General features: G+C 45.5%; 1 pseudogene; it reads left to right on the top strand.

Moving 5' to 3' along the window:
• Positions 1–14,780, top strand: part of LOC123774953 (ATP-dependent RNA helicase Ddx1-like) — a 35,010-nt pseudogene that overhangs the window by 3,987 nt on the left and 16,243 nt on the right.

Here is a 14,780-nt window from a genome sequence, read left to right as displayed (position 1 = left end):
TGCCTGTTTATTGCAGTACTGTACTTGATATCTGAAAATTATTATTATAAATGCTTTTAGTATGCATAAATATAAATATGCATATACTAGTACTGTACATAAATTTTAATATAAATAGTATTAATATAAATAGTATTATTATAAATGTTGTTACTCTAATATTATACTGTTATTATTCTTTTCTTTTTTCTTTTTGCAAAATAGCTCCTCTCTGGTAGATGAGCTTCTTTGACCGCGACGCAGGAATGGCTGTGACACCTGATGGCTTGCGGTGCCAGTCACGGGATCCTAAAACATGGCAGGGTGCCCGTTGCACCAAGGGTGTCACTGGCAAGGGAAAACATTACTATGAAGCCGTTGTGTCGTGTCGGGTGGGCAACTCCTCAGGTAGGCAGTATTGCTGGCACCTTTGTTCCTCCAATTTCTTTTAGCTGCTGCTGAACATTTTATAGTTAAGTAGAAATGGTAATACTGTACTATACAGTATTCCCAGTGTGAATACCTAGTTATGACTTTTACTGGATTATATTATATATTTCTGGGGGGAGCCCCGTCGGCTCCCCGGAGCTATCCCAGGCTGATATGCTAATGTCAGACTTTGGCATCAGTCATGTGTATGGAGTTCTTAGGCCTACCGGGGACCACGGCCAGAACCGGGCCCCCTCAGAGAGGCAAGGGGAGCAATGGCCTATAGAAGCCCCCGTGTTAGTGGAAGCATTCTATGTCTGCCATCGACCGGAACAGGCACCCAGAAAGGTAAGCGCCCCAAAACAAACCCCTATTCTGGTTAAAATTGCTACCTAAAACCGAACTAGTGGATAGAACTCCCCAACCGAAAACAAGCAAACTAGTGTGACGTCACACACTGCCGCGCCGCTGTCTGCGCAGCTCCCCCCTCCCCGGGAGGGGGAAGGGGGAGCCCCAGACCCCCCGCGCCGGCTACCCACACCTCAGTTCTTGAGGCTGATGCTATAGGCGATGGTCGTGTGCTCTGGCTCCGGTGTCGCTACTGCACTGTGCTTTGCGTGTGGTGTTAGTTTTGTGGGTGCGAGAGCCAGGAGTTATCTTCAGTACTCGGGCTGCATGCGCCTAGGGCTGCCTTCCCTAGGTGCCCTGTAAGTACTGCCCTTGGGGCTTGGGGCCACCTTCCACAGGCTCCTCGGGGTCTGCCTCTGCTGGTCCGTTTTACCTTTCGGTTTTTCGGCCGCCTGTTAGGCTCTTGGGTGTTCTGTTCTCCCTTGTTACCGGCAGGTAAGAGGCAGTTTGCACTGGTAGGGGCGCAGGGTGCTGCTCAGCTTGTATTTCCCGACATCGCGGCCGGCTCTGTTCCTTGGGGTTCGCTGTCTTCTTGCGGGGTTTTGTTTTTCTTTTTGTTTTTGCCTGGTGGGGGGTTCTGTCATTTTATTCAGTTTGTTTTTGCCCTTCCACTGTTCTCATCGGTGGCGCCCCCTGCTAGGTCCCCGTGAGTGTACACGTCCCTGGGGTTCAGCTTTAGAAGTTTGCTTGGTAGTTTTGGGCGCCGGTTTGCAGCACCCTGCCTGGGACTACCTGAGCGCGAGTCCTCTTAAAGTAAACGCTCAGGACCCTGGGAATCCCCTAGGGGGCGCGTGGGTCCGATGGATGTGACCCCGGAGTCCCCACTCGCTGTGTGCGAGTTTGAGGGTTGCTCGGTCCCCTTGTCTCAGGGTGACCCTCATTGTTTTTGCCTCTGCCACGCTGCCTGTTGGGTCGGTGATACTTTCGACCCTGAGTCCTGTGAGTGTTGCTGCTTGCTTGTGACTCAATTTACCCAATCCTCTGATTCTATTCGGGTACAGGCGGCACGTGTGTTGCAGTCTAGGTTTCGTCTGTTGCAACGCGCTCGGTTGGTTGCTTCCCCGGATGCCCCGGGGCTGCCCCGCTTTGCTTTTCGAGACCCGGACTTGGGGGTGGGGGTCGCTTCGATCCTGGTTCAGTCCGCACCTCCTCGTCCTTCCCCTTCTGTTCGTTCTGGTCCCCCGCCCCTGCTTCCGGCCCCGAAGCGTCTGAGGGTTTCGGGGTCGGAGCAGGGGTTACTTGATCTCGAGACTCGGGCAGCTTCGGGGGTTGCCCCTTCCGGGGGGGCGGCAGAGGCATTCGAGTCTTGTCTCCCGGCCGAAGCTTCAGGGTCTGACCAGTGGGCCCCCCTTCCTCCAGCTTTTCCGGCTGCTCCGTCCTTGTCTTGTGGGGTCGGGGCTTGGGGAGAGGACTCGGCCTCGGGTCCTGTGGTGACGGACCTCGAGGCTGGGGAGGGGCTGACTTGGGGGCCTTGGGCCCCGCTGGACCCCGCCTGGGTTTTTCTTCCCACTGAGCGGGGCTTATTGTTACAAGGAGTGGGGTTTTCTTTCCCCCCCTCTGCGTACGAGTTGGATTTGGTGTCGGCCCCTCCCCGGGTACGGTTCCGTGTTCCCCCAGGTACGTCGGTTCCGTCCTTCCGGAGATTTTCGGCTTATCGCATCCAACCTGGTGTGGTGCGAGCGGCCTTTGCAGCTTACCTCCTGCGTGACCCGGATTATGCCTCGGAAATGGATCCGTCCACGTCAAGGTTGGGACTTCGTTCCCTTTCTGGCTCCGTTACGAGGTTCCGGAGTCGTCCTGGCTAGCAGACTGCCCCTTGTTTGGTCTGGATTCCTGGCATTCCTTCTGTCGTTCCCGCACGCTGGAGTGGCGGGAAGCTTCCACGGTGCTTCAGGTTTTCCTGGGGGGTGAACTTGAGTACCTGAATGAGTGCTTGTTTGCCCCTGCCCTTCCCCGCGATGTGGGCGTTATTCAGCTCCATGTGCAGGTTCCCTCCCTTTCGGCGGCGCTCGTGGCGGAGGACTTGCGCGCTCGGGGCCTTTTGTGTTTGGCCTTGCGGTTCTTTTCCCTCCTGGAGCTGTCTTCGGATTGGCTCGTGGAGGATGTGGGGACGCTTGGGTCCGTCCCGGGGTCCGGCACCTTGTCCTCGGCTGCGCGTGCGTCGGCTGCCTTGTTGAAGCTGTTCACGCCGATTTTGCGGGATGCGGTTTCCCTGTTCTATGCTTCCCGTCTCGCGTGTCGGCAGGTGGTGCTGGGTTCCTCCATGGGATCTGCTTGGGCTCTGGCTCTTAGGCGTTCTTTACCTTTTTGTCCTCCCTTGTTTGGGGAGTCGGCCGTGGCGCAGTTTATTCAGGCTGCGTCGGCGGCTTGTTGTCCGATGTCGGACTTGTTGGTTTTCCGGGGGTCCCGGGGTGGGTCTTCCCGGAAAGGTCGTGCCAGGGCTCGGGGTTCCTCTCGTCGTGGTAGGCCTCTGGTGTCAGGTTTGGGGTTGGCTCCTCCTGCGGACCCTCCCTCGTCTGGTCGGCGCGGTGTTCGCGCTGTGCAGGGTTCTGGGTCTCGTAGGGGTCGCCGGCCCTTTCGCGGTTTGCCCCTTTGACGGGGCGATGGGGGGGCGGCTTGCGCTGTTCGCCCGCGCCTGGTCCCACGATTCGTGGGCCTTTCGGGTCGTGTCTCGCGGCCTGCGGTGGCGTTGGGTGGCCCCTCCCCTCTTTAGGGGGTCGGGGCTGGCAGGGCAGGCTTCTTCCCCTGCGCTCTGTCGAGTCGTCTTGGAGTGGGTACGCTTGGGCGTCGTCGAAACGACGTCGTCCCTCAGATGGGTTTCCCGTCTGTTTCCGGTTCCGAAACGGGACTGCGCGGACCTGCGGTTCATTCTGGATTTGTCCCGTCTGAACCCCTGGGTTCATTGCCCCTCCTTTCGGATGACTACGCTGTCTCAGGTTCGGCTCCTCTTGGAGCCGGGAGCTTGGATGGTGTCCCTGGACCTCCGGGACGCTTATTGGCATGTCCCGATTCATCCGCGGTTCAGGGACTGGCTCGGTTTTGTAGTGGGGCGTCTGAGTTACCGCTTTCGTTGTCTCCCGTTCGGGTTGAACCTGGCACCTCGCGTGTTCACACGCCTTACACGGGTTGTGGTGGCTCGTTTGCGTCTCCTAGGTGTTCGAGTGTTGGCCTACCTCGACGACTGGCTGGTTTGGGCTCCCAGCCAGTCAGCTTGCTTGCTAGCCAGGGATTTGGTTCTTTCCCAGCTCGCCGGGTTCGGGTTCTTGGTGAACTGGAGGAAGTCCCATCTGGTTCCCTCTCAGGTTCGGACATGGCTGGGTCTCGTGTGGGACTCTCGAACCGCCTCCTTGTCTCTCCCTCCGGAGTCTCTCCTGCGGCTGCGGTCCCGCCTTCGTCTGTTTCTGGAGGGCCCTCGGGTCACCCGGCGGTTGCTCGAGGGGCTGTGCGGGAGCCTGAACTTCGCGATGGTGGTCTACCCGCCGGGTCGGGTTTGGCTTCGACGGCTGTTCTGGTTCCTTCGGGGTTCCCCCTTCCGCCTCTCTCGCGATCGCAGAGTTCGACCCCCGGGGGACTTGCGTCGGTTGCTGCGTCACCGGTTTCCTCTTCGGGTTTTTCGGGGTTCAGTGCCTTGGCGCCTACCCGAGCCCTCGCTCGATGTGTACACGGATGCGTCGTCTCGGCTGGGGTTTTGTGACCAGTGCTCACCAGGCCGGCCAGGGGCGTTGGGATCCGTCCTTCCGTCGAGCTCACAGTACGGTGCGGGAGTTCGCGGCAGTGTGGTTTGCTCTGGGGAGGATTCGGGTGGCCCGCGGATCGACGATTCGGCTCCATTCGGACTGCTCTCCGGTGGTTCATTGCCTGAACCGCGGGGGTTCGATGCGGTCCTTGTCTCTTTGGGGTTGGTCGCTTCGGGTGACTCGTCTGCTGAGTTCTCGGGGTTTGGCTCTCCTGGCGGTTCACGTACGGGGCGTGTCCAACGTCTTGGCCGACGCCCTGTCTCGCTTCGTTCCTCTCTCCACGGAGTGGACGGTCGACGACGAGTCCTTCCTTTGGCTTTGCCAGACGTTCGGGCGCCCCGAGGTGGACCTCTTCGCGTCGGCGTGGTCGCGGCGTCTTCCCGTTTATGCGGCGCCCTTCCCCGATTGCGAGGCCGTCGGGGTCGATGCCTTTCGGCTCGACTGGACGAGGTGGGGGTTCCTGTATCTCTTTCCCCCGGTTCGGCTGTTGCTCCAGGTCCTGACTCGCTTAGAGACTTACCGGGGGAGAGTTGTCCTTCTGGCCCCTTGGTGGCCGGCCCAGCCTTGGTTTCAGGCGCTGGTTGCTCGGTGTCCGAACCCGAGGGTTTTTCCCGCGGCTCCGCCTCTTTCAGCAGATCGGGCCGGTACGTCACGTAGCTGGTTCGATCTTCTCCTCGAGTCTTCGCGTATGGTTTTTTTGCCTCGAGTCTATCATCATCTCTATGGTGATCAGGTGGCCTCCTTGTTGGTGTCCCACCTGAGGGCTTCTTCTCGGCGGCAGTATGCAGTTTTCCTGGCGGTCCTTCTGTTTCTTTTTGCGTCTTCGTCGTGTTAGCTCCTTGTCTGTTCGGGTGGTCTTGTCCTTCCTCTCGTGGATGTTTCAGGACCGTCATCTTATGCCTAACACTGTCGCTTCGTATCGTGCGGCGCTGGCGGAGCCGCTTCAGCTTGCTTTCGGTATCGATGTTACGTCTGCGCCGTTTCGCAAGCTGTCTCGTGCATTGTTTCACCTCCGGCCTGCTCATGCGTCGCCTGAGCCGTCCTGGTCTTTGGACAGAGTGCTCGCTTTCCTTTCATCTCCTCGTTTCGTTGTGGCCCCTTCGGTCCAGGATTGTTTTTCCAAAGGCACTTTTCTTGTTGGCTTTGGCCTCTGGGGGTCGGGTAGGGGAGCTTCATGCTCTCCTCCGGCGCAGGGGTTTCTGCTCTTTTGGTCGTGGTGATAGTTTTGTTCGTTTGCAGCCGTCTCCTTCTTTTCTGGCGAAGAATGAGACTGCTGCGTTCCGGAGGGGTCCATGGGTGGTTGTGCTTGGTTGGTCTGGCCGGGGGTGCATCATGTTTTGTGATCGGCGGTTGCAGCCAGTTGTCTCGGCTTCGAGTTGAGGGGTGAGCGACGACCGCCTCCCGGGTAAGTCCCTCTTTTTCTGTCTGTGGGTAGTTAGCTCCGGGGAGCCGACGGGGCTCCCCCCAGAAAACCAGCGTTGAATGTAATGAAACGCCATTTTCTGGGTGAGTCCCGGAGGCTCCCCGGCATCCCTCCCTCCCTCCGGTCGGCGGTTTTTCGCGTTTTTGACATCCAGCCTCAAGAACTGAGGTGTGGGTAGCCGGCGCGGGGGGTCTGGGGCTCCCCCTTCCCCCTCCCGGGGAGGGGGGAGCTGCGCAGACAGCGGCGCGGCAGTGTGTGACGTCACACTAGTTTGCTTGTTTTCGGTTGGGGAGTTCTATCCACTAGTTCGGTTTTAGGTAGCAATTTTAACCAGAATAGGGGTTTGTTTTGGGGCGCTTACCTTTCTGGGTGCCTGTTCCGGTCGATGGCAGACATAGAATGCTTCCACTAACACGGGGGCTTCTATAGGCCATTGCTCCCCTTGCCTCTCTGAGGGGGCCCGGTTCTGGCCGTGGTCCCCGGTAGGCCTAAGAACTCCATACACATGACTGATGCCAAAGTCTGACATTAGCATATCAGCCTGGGATAGCTCCGGGGAGCCTCCGGGACTCACCCAGAAAATGGCGTTTCATTACATTCAACGCTGGTTTTTTAAATGGTTTCTGTTCCATATCCAACCCATCCTGTTTAGATAGTAGTTTTTGTGACTGTGCACCATAGTACAAATTTTTGCTGTAAGGCATTGACATAATAAGCAATTAGATAGTAGAACTTTGTACTATTCACTTTATAGATAAAAAATTTAGCTAAAAAACAAACTTAAATATTCCTAGGCCTAGTATAGCGAGCATATATACTATATTATGCCTTGAATAGCGGATTTATCCTAGGAAGGTTAGGTTAGGATAGTTTGTCTTTGCAGCACAAGTAGAAAATGGTGTTCGGTTTGTGAAAATTCAATAGTATTTATCATAAATACTATTAGAAAATAGAAAACATATCAATTTCTACTTTCTAATTGTGTTGTACATCGGTATATAAGAATGAAGGTAACTGCAGAAAGCCTATTGGCCCATATGTACATGTATAATCATCCTCATCCTTCCTATAAGTACTATTAAAACAGGTGAATGGGCTGAATATCTTATTAATGCCATTACCTATCAACTTGATATTACACAAGTTACTATGGTGTAAAGAGTTTAAATTTAAATGGGGCAGTGTAGTTCTCTAGCGACTTCTTGGATCAAATCTTGTGCATATCTTCCCAAAAACATAACCTAAGGGCCAGTTTTCTGCATTAATCTTTCAAAATGGTATTCATAGAATTGCTTCAGAACTGGTACTATGGTAGGTATGATTTTGTAGTAAAGTTTTCACAAGTAGTCATATCATAATCAACCTTATTTACTTATATACAACTCCTTTTGTTCTAGAGATTGCATTTTTTCATGTGTATTTTCATCTTCATGTAATAATAATAATAACAATAATAATACAGTAAGCCCTTGCTTTACATAAGCAAATTTCATGAAAACAAGTTTAAGATTGTAAACTGTTATAATAGCTGCAAGCCTCTCCATACAAAACTTCCAGGCAGCATTTGCCCCAAACTCTCCATATTAACCAACAAATTCAATCCTTGAAATCAACACAACTGCCAGGAAAGTCGGCACCATATTTGAATGCATCAACTAGCACATCCATTGATGATGATGTACAAATATTTGATGAAGTCAGATGAATCGAGCCATTGTTGAGGGAAATGCAGCTGCACTCTGCATATCAGAAAATGACTTGTAATTACGAAGCAATAAGATGCTTATCTTAACATACTAAGAAGGTTAGGTAAGGTTGGTGTTTTCTATGAAGCTTTTCAAGGTAAACTAAAATATTCACAATAAATTAGTATGTCACATATGCACGTATTTAATAAGTCAATATTGACTTAAGGAAGTGCGAGAACGGGTTGGAAAATGACTTGATTTTGGTCTATTGAATATCATTTATTAAACATGGTTACACGCCAAAGAGAACACTGGTAAAGTTAAACCCAACTGTTTGACACCTCCATCCTGGAAACAGCCATTGTTTCCAAAATGGTAATGAAAGTGAGTAAATATTTTATTTATATTTTTTTGAAGGGGGGGTGGAAGGAACAGGCATTGAAGTCCATTCGGAAAAGATAATTATGCAAGAATTTAATGCAGAAAGTTGGTAAAACAAATTAAAATGTTAATTTGTGCTGAGTAAACCATTACTTGCGTATTTGTAATAAAGTACCTACCTCATGTTAGGCGAATTTAATGCTTTCAAAACTTCAAGAAGCAAAGGCTTGCTGTAGTTTGTACTGTATTTTCACCTGCATTGGGAGATGTTATATTTTATCAATTGCCTTTATGCAATAATATTTTTTATATTCACAACCAAAACAACTTATATTTTCAGGCAGCATTAGTTCTTGGAACATGTAAATCGGGATTTGGATTTGGAGGCACTGGAAAAAAGTCTAATTGCAAGCAGTTTGACGATTATGGTGAATCTTTTGGCCTCAGGGATGTCATTGGTTGCTATCTCAACCTGGATGCCATGGAGATGCATTACAGCAAAAATGGCACCGATTTAGGTAAAGCTTTCACATTACGAAGTGAATTCAAGAATGCTGTCTTCCATCCAGCTGTAGTTTTGAAGGTTGGTAGTATAGTACATGCATTATTCATGTTAGTTGTGTATTTTAAGCAGTGGTGGATAATTGGATGATGATATTAATTAATTATAGATATGGTTTAAGGCAGACTGAAATTTGCCCAGTTTTTTCTTTTTGTTGGTTTGTTATGCATTTGTCACAGTATTTGGACTTGGTGTATTTCAAAAGTGTATAGTGGTCATGTATATATACAGTGACACCTCCAAAATTTGGATCATATTTATGATCTAGGTCATTAAGAAAATTAATACAAATAAGTAAATTTCTTATTGAATTTTCTATCAGTTTTTAACTGTTGGTTCTTTACTCAAATCTCTCTAATTTCAATAAAGTGCAAGAATAACTTCAGTGAATTTAATGATATTTGAAAGTTACAGATGATAGCAATTTATGTGATTTCCAGAATGCAGAGATGTCTTTCAATTTTGGTGCAACAGAGTTCAAGCACCCACCTAAAGCGGGATACGTAGCAGTGTCTCAGGCCAGCAAGGACTGTACTGTGAGCTCAGGTGTGAAGGGAGGTGGAGACAAGCCATAAAAGCTTCAGAACAATGCTCCACACGCTGTCATTATTGAGGTAAGAATGGTAACACGTGACTGGTCAGTATTTACTTGTCCAGTATCTGGTTTATATTGATTGCTGGATGGATGTCTAACAATATAGCCTATACAGTTCGATACAGATTCATTTTTACATCACTGTTGCTTTTAAACTAACCTGTTCATTAAATCCTGGATACATACAATATGAAAATTCAAACTAAAAGTAGTATGTTGTGCTATGTGAATTGTTAAACAGTTTAGATAGAAGTGGCAAGTTCCAAAAGCAGACCATTTTTTTTTAATGCAAACAAAAGTTTTTATCATTTAACAGCCTTCAACAGAACTCGCAGAACAGACCCTAAAACAGGTTCAAATGTTTCGTAAGCATCTAGATAATCCAGTGGTTCGTGACCTTCTTGTTGTTGGTGGTATACCCGTGAAGGAGCAAATAGCAGCACTCAATGCAGGTGTGGATATTGTTTGCGGTACTCCAGGACGCTTGGAAGATCTTATAAATACAGGACAACTCTCTCTCCAGTCTTGCAAATTCTTTGTGTTGGATGAGGCTGATGGACTTCTTAAACAGGTAAGTTTGATTTTATCCAAGGAAAAGTACTTTTTATATTTTGGTAGTAAATATGTAGGAATACCTGATATAAATTCAAGTACTGTATCATCAGCTTGCCTTATGAATTAGAAAAAAAACTAAGAACTCTTGACTACCCGATTTCTTGTATTAAGTCAACTACTCGTGGAACATTTACACATTTCCTTAATGTGCGTCTTTGGCTATCAGTAAATGGGCACTTGAGAGTTGGGCAACTTTTATAGATTTCATCCTGGAAAGGTTGGTCATATTTTTTAAATGACTTTAAATATACAGCTGATTTATTTATAAGGTAACTTGATGCATTACTGTATTTTGTTGACTTTCATTTATTGCATTAAATTTCTTGCCATATTTTGTTTCATGTAATTACTTTATCTTGTATACAAGTGTACTGGTATTGTAGGTGCATGAGCGTCTCATCAATAACATCTACAACTCCATACCCAAAATCACATCTGAAGGCAAGAGACTCCAGATGGTGGTCTGTTCTGCCACCCTACATTCCTTTGAAGTGAAGCGCATGGCAGTAAGTTTCTGAACCCTTATTTGGTAACACTTGTTTGCTAAGGAAAATTGTGCCTTCTCAACGGTGCAATGTCTTAAGACTAAGGATTATGAATTATCTTAGATTATGGTATACTATATAATAATCAAGTGAAAATTAACAAAGTGAATAGCATGACTAGTGTGTTCCAAGCATATATGGAGTGGAAAGAATGTTGTCTAATGTATCAATTAGTTTCCATAAAGAATATTTTGTACAAGGGTGACATTTTATTAATGGTTAGGTATACATATTTTATATATATAATATGACATTGTGTCTTTAATACTTCAAAGTTACTTAATGCTCTCTTTTTCAATGTGGAAATACTGTAGATTGAATCATAAGTGCATGTTAGGAATTTGTGTATCAGACTTTATGAATGTAATTGCAGAAGTGGTGAAGGTGAGAGATTCAGTAGTTTAAAGCTTTACTATTCATGTTGGAAGGCTGCTGAAAATGTGTTACCTGAAAGAAATAGAAGAAAAGATAATATCATAGTAAATATAGTACAATATTTAGTATGTTGCTTTTACTATAGGCACGGTTTACATTCCACCAGTCAATTTCCTTCCCTCAGTTCTGTCTTTGCTCAATCTTATTTGCATGAAACTTTTTTCCAATTACACGCATCAAATATTTAAACGACAGATTCTAGTACTGTACTTCCTACATCACACACTCGTCATCCTTTCTACTACAGTTTGCTTCAGTTTACTCATTTTCAAGTCTTCTACTATCCACAGTAAAGCTTTCAGCTGCACAATATCTCAGCCCTCGCACACTGCTACAACTCCATATGTTTCACCCAAGTATGGATGATGATGTTGATGTTCAAGATTCGCTACTTGGAACAAAAAGTCCCAAGCAGCACGGGCTATGGTGAGCCTGTAGGATGATGATGACAAAACTCTGGCATGTTACATTTCATCCACCTGCTTTAAAGCTGTCATTAAGAGCTATAGAAACTTAATTTTGAGAACCTTTCACAGAGGAGCAGCATCATTACCAATTTTCCATGCAGATTTCACTTGAGGACTTTAAGGCATCAGTGCATCTACTTCCTTCCCTCTCTTCCCTCATTTCACAACCTGTCCTCTTAAAAATGTCGCTTTTGGTTGTTTGCCCGTATGGCCAAAAGTGGACGTACAGTTATATGAAAATGAAAAAAAAAAATGAAAATTTGGGATTTCTTTTTTTTTTTTTCAACAACAGTAAGTTAAGGGTCCTCTGGTAGGTTAGGTGGGCAGGAAATTCTCATAAAGTTTCAAAACGTTATGAAAAACGTTAATTGAAAGTCTCCTCTTCTAACCTTACCGAGTAAGCCGGACGACTCAAACAGAAAACAGGACAGTACGTCACTTTTGTGAGTTAATTTCATTTCAAATTACGTTCACTTTTGGCCATAGCGCGTATACGAGCGAAAAGTGACGATATTTTTAAGAGGACGGGTTGCATATCATCCCATCATCTTCCTGTGAAGAGGAAGTTTGTGTTGTTGTTTTTCTGCAGTAATTGGCATCTCACAAGGAGCTCTGTATACCTACTTAAGCACTACTGTGGATCATTGCTGCTATTGATTTACTGGTGTGTGTGGTCATTCATGTTCTGTGATTGTGTTTTGTGAAAAGTATGGTTAATTTATTGTGTAATATGTGTAACAAGTTTTATCTCTTCATATACGCCTCCATGTTTTCTTGGTGTTGATGCCTTCCAACCTCGTGAAAGTGGAACATAGTGGTAGTGGAGCAAGCTTGTCTGATATTAGACACTGAAGTTAAGAATCCTGTGTGTGGATGGTGCAAGTGCATTGCACCTAACGATGCACTTGCAATGCACTATTTAAGTCAATTTAAATTATTTATTCCAGAAATATGTAGAAAAATGTTGAAATTCTGCTTGATTGTATTAAGGAGATGGAAAATGTTTTTAAAGCAAATTACTTAAAAAATGAACAGAAGTACAGTACTTGCTATATTTTGTATTTAAATGTTATTATTAACTGATAAAATAGAATTGTCTGTAAATGGTACAGTATGAATATAATGTACTGTATTGCTAATCATTGTTATGTCAGTTCTTATAGCAGATTATTTGAAAGAATTGGTAGCTACTAGTCTGTTAAATAAGGGTGTACATGTTGAAGCCAAAACTTTTATCGTATAATATTTTTTTAATTTTGGTTTTTAATTTAGTGTCTATAAATAAGAGATGTACAAAAAATTTGTAAAAAGAAGAAAAAAATAATAATTTTACCAAGAATATTTTCTTGATATTAGAGCCTCTGAATTCCAAATAGAGTACAGATATTTCAATACCTTAAAATAATTTTGCTCCGACCAGTGAATTTTACTATAGAAAAACTTTACATAGGAACGTTTGATGCACTTCCCGACCTGGGTAGATCTTAAAGGGGAAGATGCTGTGCCCGAGACTGTCCACCACGTTGTTGTAACCATTGATCCCAGAACGGATAGTAGCTGGAGCAATCTTCGTCGCCATCTGCAGACTGATGGCGTGCATGTTAAGGATGGCGTACGACCTGGGAACAATACACCTGGTAAGCAAATAAAAGTGCAAGGCTAAGCTTTACAGTTAATATTTGAGAATGTGTCTTAGTTTTTTAAAGTACTGTAAGTGTAAGTGCTTCTAATGTTTTAATTTGTTATGCTTTTCAGTTTGGTTTCCAGAATTTTTCTTTAGCTTGTTCAGATATGTATTTAGATACTATTTTCCAATTTTAATGGTTTGTAATATGCTGCTTCACATTATGAGCTATGAATATTTTTTGAGGTTCACTTAAGCTGGCTTGTACTTAAGCATTAGTACCGATCGGCACGACCAGTTGGCCTGGCCCCTGCCTTCAACTAACTTCCCTACTCAGTTCTGTTGCTGTTGTTCTATTGGTGATTGCTACTTTAATGCTCCGGTCCACCACTCAATTGCAGCGCTAATCTCATACCCTTCTAGCATTGAGATTACAGTATTATGTAGTACTCACTCTCCCAATAATGCAATACTTGATAATATTTTCCAGTAGTTAATAATAGCTTGAATTTAACATTATGATCATGAATATATAGGATTATGAATACTGTATAGCATTATTGAATATCGAATCATGTCCAAACAAATTCCGTGACTGGTGTGATCCACTTGCACGAAGCAATTTCGGTGAGATAGCTTCAGGAGGGCCACTGGACATCTACCGGAAAGAGGCATTTCTTTACATTCATTGCTGTTTTGTTTTTTCTCCTTTTAGAGACATTAAGTGAGGCGGTGAAGCTGCTGAAAGGAGAGTACTGCATTAAGGCTATTGACACACACAAAATGGATCAAGCACTAATATTCTGCCGCACTAAGTTGGATTGTGACAATTTAGAGCGCTATTTTAATCAAATTGGTAGGTGTCTTAAATTTGTAAATCTTTAAATAGATTAAACCCCTACACTGTGTGCCTGTTACTTATACTAGTAACAACTCCATGGTGTGAAAAAAAAAGTTCTTTAATGTTAAAATAATCACTGAAAAATAATAATTAACATTTAGTTTACTTTGGCTGTGGTCGAAAGAAGAAATATCTCGGGCACAATTTGGAGACATTGGTGGATGAGATTACCAGGCATAAAGGTTCCCTGGGTGACATGAGTTGCCAAAAATACATTTACATTATTTTAGTGTTACTGATTTTATTCACTGGTATTTTGCAGCTATATTATGCAACAGTGTTTAACTTAAGAAATTTCTGTAATAAAACCTGCAGAATATAAATACACATTTGTATCACTAATATACACACACAGTATTATATTCTATGAACAATAAAATGTGCTGGTTTTTGCTATTATCGCATTGCATACACATTCTATGTACAGTATATCTACATACACTAATATGATCCACTAATCAGTTCTGGTAGGTTATCTTAGAGATGATTTCGGGGCTTTTTAGTGTCCACGCAGCCCGGTCCTCGACCAGGCCTCCACCCCCAGGAAGCAGCCCGTGATAGGTACCCAGGTACCTATTTTACTGCTAGGTAACAGGGGCATAGGGTGAAAGAAACACTGCCCATTGTTTCTTGCCGGCGCCCGGGATTGAACCCGGGACCACGGGATCACAAGTCCAGCGTGCTGTCCGCTCGGCCGATCGGCTCCCTTTCCGGGCATGGTAATCTAGTAACCAGTGATCCAAATTCAGCTTAGCCCTGCATATTTTACATGAAGTTGTAACAGCACGCATTGAACATAATACATTTTATTCATATTTTGAATGCTTTTACCATAGTTTTTCAAGGGCAATGATGCATTGGGCTGTTAGTATTATTTTATTATTTATATACTGCAAACTACTACTGAATTATTGCTCAGAATGAATGTACGCAGAATGTACTATTGTACATCTAGTATTGGGACCCCTGTGCAAGAGAGATGGAACTTTCA

The sequence above is a fragment of the Procambarus clarkii genome, chromosome 71, assembly GCF_040958095.1.
Source record: "Procambarus clarkii isolate CNS0578487 chromosome 71, FALCON_Pclarkii_2.0, whole genome shotgun sequence".
NCBI lineage: Eukaryota > Metazoa > Arthropoda > Malacostraca > Decapoda > Cambaridae > Procambarus > Procambarus clarkii.
Note: the sequence above shows the minus strand (reverse complement) of the source record. Positions and strands in the feature narration are given on the sequence as shown.